Here is a 5,621-nt window from a genome sequence, read left to right on the forward strand (position 1 = left end):
GTTGATGATATTCTTTTTATGTGGGCTTCAAGGAACAGGTTTGTGTGTTTGTGCATGTGTACTCACCTGTTTGTGCTTGCTAGATCGAATATTAGCTCTTGGATCCCGCCATTCTTTCCTTCGGCTGTCTAAAACAATGGCTTCTGACCTATTTCCCTGTTATATCTACATTTTTAAATTATGGACATAATTTATGGAAAACTCCATAATAAATTATGGAGTTTTCTTTCACAACTTGGTCCTTTAGTTCATTCCATACCCACTACACTTATGCTAAACTCAAACTTTCTGACATCACTATGACTTGTCAAGCTTCCATCCATGTCCCCCTTGTTCTATTGAAATTCATTGTAAACATTTTTTTCTATTTCCACTCTGTATAAATCCCCTAAGTATTTTATGCATCTCAATCATGTCCCCCTCCTCTTTTTTTCTGGTGTTGCAAGGTTTAGTTCCTTCAGTCTCTCTTCATTTCACATCCCTCGCAATTCTGGTACATGCCTTCTGAACCCTTTCTAGTTTCTTTAGGTCAGGGCTCCACGATGGGGCGGCATCCTCTAAGACTGGTCTCACGTACGTAGTGTACAGCGATCTAAATACCTTTTTATTTAGGTTCCTTAATAATGTTCTATCTTTCGCCAGTGTAGAGTACGCTGCTGTCGTTATCCTGACTCCTGGCGCCTGGCAGCTGGGTGGACAGCGCTTCGGATTCGTAGTCCTGAGGTTCCGGGTTCAATCCCCGGTGGAGGCGGAGACAAATGGGCAAAATGTTTCTTTCACCCTGATGTCACTGTTACCTAGCAGTAAATAGGTTCCTGGGAGGTAGACAGCTGCTACGGGCTGCTTCCTGGTGGGTGTGAAACAAAAAGGAGGCCTGGTCGAGGACCGGGCCGCGGGGTCGCTAAGCCCCGAAATCATCTCAAGATAACCTCGAGATCCGATTTTATATGAGCCTTCGGAGTTAGGTTTGGTATTATGTCAACTCGCGGGTCATTTTCTCCAGTGGTTACTGGGAGATTGTGTCCCTTCGTTGTGTACTGTCCCTTTGGTCTCCTCTCACCTGGTCCCATTTCCATAACTTTACACTTGTTCGTGTTGAACTTCAGTAGCCATTTCTCCGACCATTTGTGTAACTTGTTCAAGTCCTCTTGGAGGATCCTATAATCCTCATCTGTCTCAACTAGTCACATTAATTTTTCATCATTTGCAAACATGGACATATAAGAAAGTCTCACGTCCTGTAGTTAGGTCATTTACGTGCCGACGAGGAGTCACAATAATGCAGCTGAAGATATGATGACCAGACCACACATCACAATGATGAGGAGACCGGGAGATAGTGTCTCCTCTCCAGGTCTCGTCTCCTCTTGATACTGGAGACGTCTGCATTATCAAGAGGAGACTTGATTATGGTCCACGTTCCGGTCCGTGCTGGACCATTATCAAGTCGATATAGGTCGATAATCGACATGAAAATGGTCCTGGACGATGGTCCAGGTCCGAAACGTCGTCGTCTCCTCATCTTCTGGTGTGTGGTTCGATCATCTTAAAGATATTTACATAAATGAGAAATAGAATAGGTCCTAACACCAATCCTTGACGTACTCCACTCACAACTGTTCGCCAGTCTGACTTCTTGCCCCTCTTACTGTAACTCTCTGGCTCCTGTCTGTCAGGTATTCCTTACCCATGTTGTTGGAGGTTTTCTCCCTACTCCCGCCTGCCTGTCACGTTTATGTGGTAATGTCTTGTGAGGTACTGTGTCAAAGACTTCTGGCAGTCCACAAATACAGGACCTGCCCATCCTTCTCTTGCTCTGTCCTGACATTACTCTATCCTCCCCCAACCTCCTCTTTTTTACTTCACCACCACCACTTGCTCCTCCACCACCACCACTACCTGCTCCATCACTACCACCACCTGTTCCTTCACCACCACCTGCTCCTCCACCACCACCACCACCACCTCTTCCTCATCCATCTTCCCCCATCACTGCAGGCCCCCCCCCCCCCACCTATTAACCCACCTCCCCATTTTAACCACCATTTCCCCACCCTGTGCTTCTAATCCACCTCAAATTCTTCTCGCCCCCCCCCTTCCACTCCATCAATTATACGAGTGCAGACCAAATTATCGATAATCGCCACTTGCTGCCTGGGACCACGTCTGGGCCATCGATTATCGCTCAGAGCCTATAATCTCTCCTGAAAGACCATAAAATGAGATATGTGCTCTGAAGTCCAACCCCCAGAAGGCTTGGTCATATTTCCAGCTTCTGGGCCGGTGGGAGATGGGGGGGTTGGAGGGGAAAGGAAAGGAGGGGGGAGGGGAAATGGGAAAGGAGAGGAGTGGGGAGGCAAGGGAAGCGAGGATGGGGGAGAATAGAGTTAAAGGAATAGACGAGGGATGAAAGGTGGATAAGATTTTCTATTGCCTTATATTAAATAGTGATTAGAATTATTATTATTGTAATTTATATTTATATTATTATAATATATTTCCTGAAGTGGGGGTGATAGAACTAGAGAAACTTAGACCATAATACAACAGAAATACAATGATAAACAGGAGCTGATTCTGCCACATTGTTTAATTTAAAACAGTCAAGTTATCCTAATAACTGAGTTAATTCTCTGATAATTGTTGTATGTTTAACATTGGATTTTATTGTGTTTAAATTAGTGAACATTGCAATACCAAGAAATAAATCAGAATTATAATGAAAGAGACTTATGAGGAGATAGAGAAAATATATACTTAGAGAAAATATATGAAAATATATATATATAATATATACTAAAATAAATATATAGTGGTATGACAATACATATATTTTTTCGTGGGTTTCTTAATAATAATATCATAAAAAAACTTCCTTCATCTTGAGCAGCGGATGTTATTGAAGTGACACGTGTTGCTGGAATCAAGTCATGTTATTTAGTCATGTCATGTTATTTAGTCATGTCATGTTAACTTTAAAAACTGCTTCACCTATCAGGTTTTGTGACCATTTTTCCCCTTTTGTTATTTTTTTGTCTGTATTGTGCGCTTGAAATTTTTTTTTTTTTTTTACACTAAAATGCTCGAATTTCTCGGTTACCTTTCTTTGTGGTTGTGTGTGTCTATATTATATATATATATATATATATATATATATATAAGCAACAACGATCACAAAATCACTGATCCAAGTAAGCGGAAAAACCAGATGTGAAAAACAGAGAATGCTAAATGCGTTTTGGGCTCAATTCGCTTTCATCAGAGCAATATCTATATATATATATATATATATATATATATATATATATATATATATATATATATATATATATATATATATATATATATAAGGTATAAGGTCTGCCTACCACGTTTCCTTCTTCATTCCATTTTATTCTGATGAAAGCGAATTGAGCTGAAAACGCGTTTAACATTCTCTAATTCTTCACATGTGCTTTTTCGCATACTTGGATCAGTGTTTTTATGATGGTTGTTGCATACATGGACGCCACCAGCTTATTTCTTTACTTCTCACTCAATCCTGCCCTTAAACCTTTGTTTCTAATTTTCGCTCTGCTTTAGTGAAATCCTATTCTTTAAAACTCCGACTTCTTTTTTTTAGAAAATATCTCAGTGAACAAGTGCTTGCCCGCTCCCAGTCCTCCAACAGTGTGCTTTAATTATCTGTCCGACAGTTTGATGAGATTTCCCGCTTAGTGCTTGAGAAAAAATAAAAATTTACTTAAATTAGAAGTATGGGAATGTGTTAAGGTGTTGAACAGCCGGAAGTATTCATTTCTTCAAGCTGTATCTTCTGAATGAACCGCCCGATGATGGATTACTGTTACACCGCTATGAGATCTGCCCGCAAGGACGTGAGGACAAAACTTGATTGAAAATTGAAAAGTCTTATTCAGCAAAGTGATTGGAAGAAACACTCCAACAATGACTTCGTTATTAATCTCTCCAGTAAACAACTGGATAATGATAAGAAAACTGCCCTTGGTACGGTCTGAGTTTTTCCATATTTATTTGTAAACAAGAAGGCACATTGGGTTTGTGGGGATACATAGCATGGTATTTACCATCTTGTAAAGCCTAATAATAAGCCAAAAAGATAAGCCAAAAGCCTAAGCCAAAAGATAATTGTACGCGTAGCGTTTCGGGCAGAAATAAGGCACGTTTCGGGCACATCCATATCGAATATAGGTGTGAATTGAGCAGATATTGCCAAAGGTTTTAGCAATCTGGAGAAATAAAGTGAGATTTCAGCCGATGACATAAATATTTACAAAGGCTTGGTGTACGGGTCTTTACTTAAGGGTTACAATTCTTAATTGTTCAGATACAATTCTTAATTTGCAGTCTCCGTGGTGTAGTGGTAAGACACTCGCCTGGCGTTCCGGGAGCGCTATGTCATGGGTTCGTATCCTGGCCGGGGAGGATTTACTGGGCGCAATTCCTTAACTGTAGCCTCTGTTTAACGCAACAGTAAAATGTGTACTTGGATGAAAAAACGATTCTTCGCGGCAGGGGGATCGTATTCCAGGGACCATAGGATTAAGGACTTGCCCGAAACGCTACGCGTACTAGTGGCTGTACAAGAATGTAACAACTCTTGTATATATCTAAAAAAAAAAAAAAAAAAGAATGACACATATAAATCACAATAGCGTGATGCATCAAATGAACAAATCCACAATTGCCGTGATGAGGGTTCGAACCTACGTCAGAGAGGATCCCAGACGCGCCTTAATCGTCTGGGATCCTCCCGGACGTAGGTTCGAACCCACATTGAGGCCCTTGTGGGTTTGTTCATTGTCCAGATAGGTTTACTGAAGCGTTCAAAACCCTCGAAAAAGATAACTCTCTACTCGTCACGAAGGCTGATGAGTCCAATACTGTTGTCATCATGAATAAGGAAGACTTCGTCGTAATAAATGAACCTGGTATTGAATGAGAGAGACACTTACCTGTTAAGAGAGACCCGATTGAAAAAGATATTGCAGATTTTAACAAAACTCTTAAAACCTTGCTCAAGAACGATAAAGAGTTGATTCCAATTTTTTTAAGTCGTTCCCTTTCTCTCCCATATCTATATGGTCTTATTAAAACACACAAACCCAATAATCCTGCAAGACCCATTATTAGTCCTGTTGATCTGTCACAGACTTTCCAAATGGCTTGTCCAAGTCTTGTCCCCGGTAGTAGGTTCCATTTGCAACTCACACATAACAAACTACTCGGACTTGGTTAACAAGTTATCTGAGATGAAATTAAATTTTGATTTTAAACTTGTGAATTTTGATGTGACGACACTGTTCACTGTTCACTGTTGATGTTCTTACGGGATCTACTCCCTAAATATAATTTAACTTTACCTTCTAACACCATTGTTGAACTGATAAGATTGTGCATTATAGATAACTATTTCAGCTTTATTGATTCATATATATATATATATATATATATGAATGGGTCCTGGATCCAATGGGTCCCCACATTGGCACCAGAGGTGGTACCCTCTATATATATATATATATATATATATATATATATATATATATATATATATATATATATATATATATATATATATATGTCGTACCTAGTAGCCAGAA

This window comes from Procambarus clarkii, chromosome 32 (genome assembly GCF_040958095.1).
Source record: "Procambarus clarkii isolate CNS0578487 chromosome 32, FALCON_Pclarkii_2.0, whole genome shotgun sequence".
Taxonomy (NCBI): Eukaryota; Metazoa; Arthropoda; class Malacostraca; order Decapoda; family Cambaridae; genus Procambarus; species Procambarus clarkii.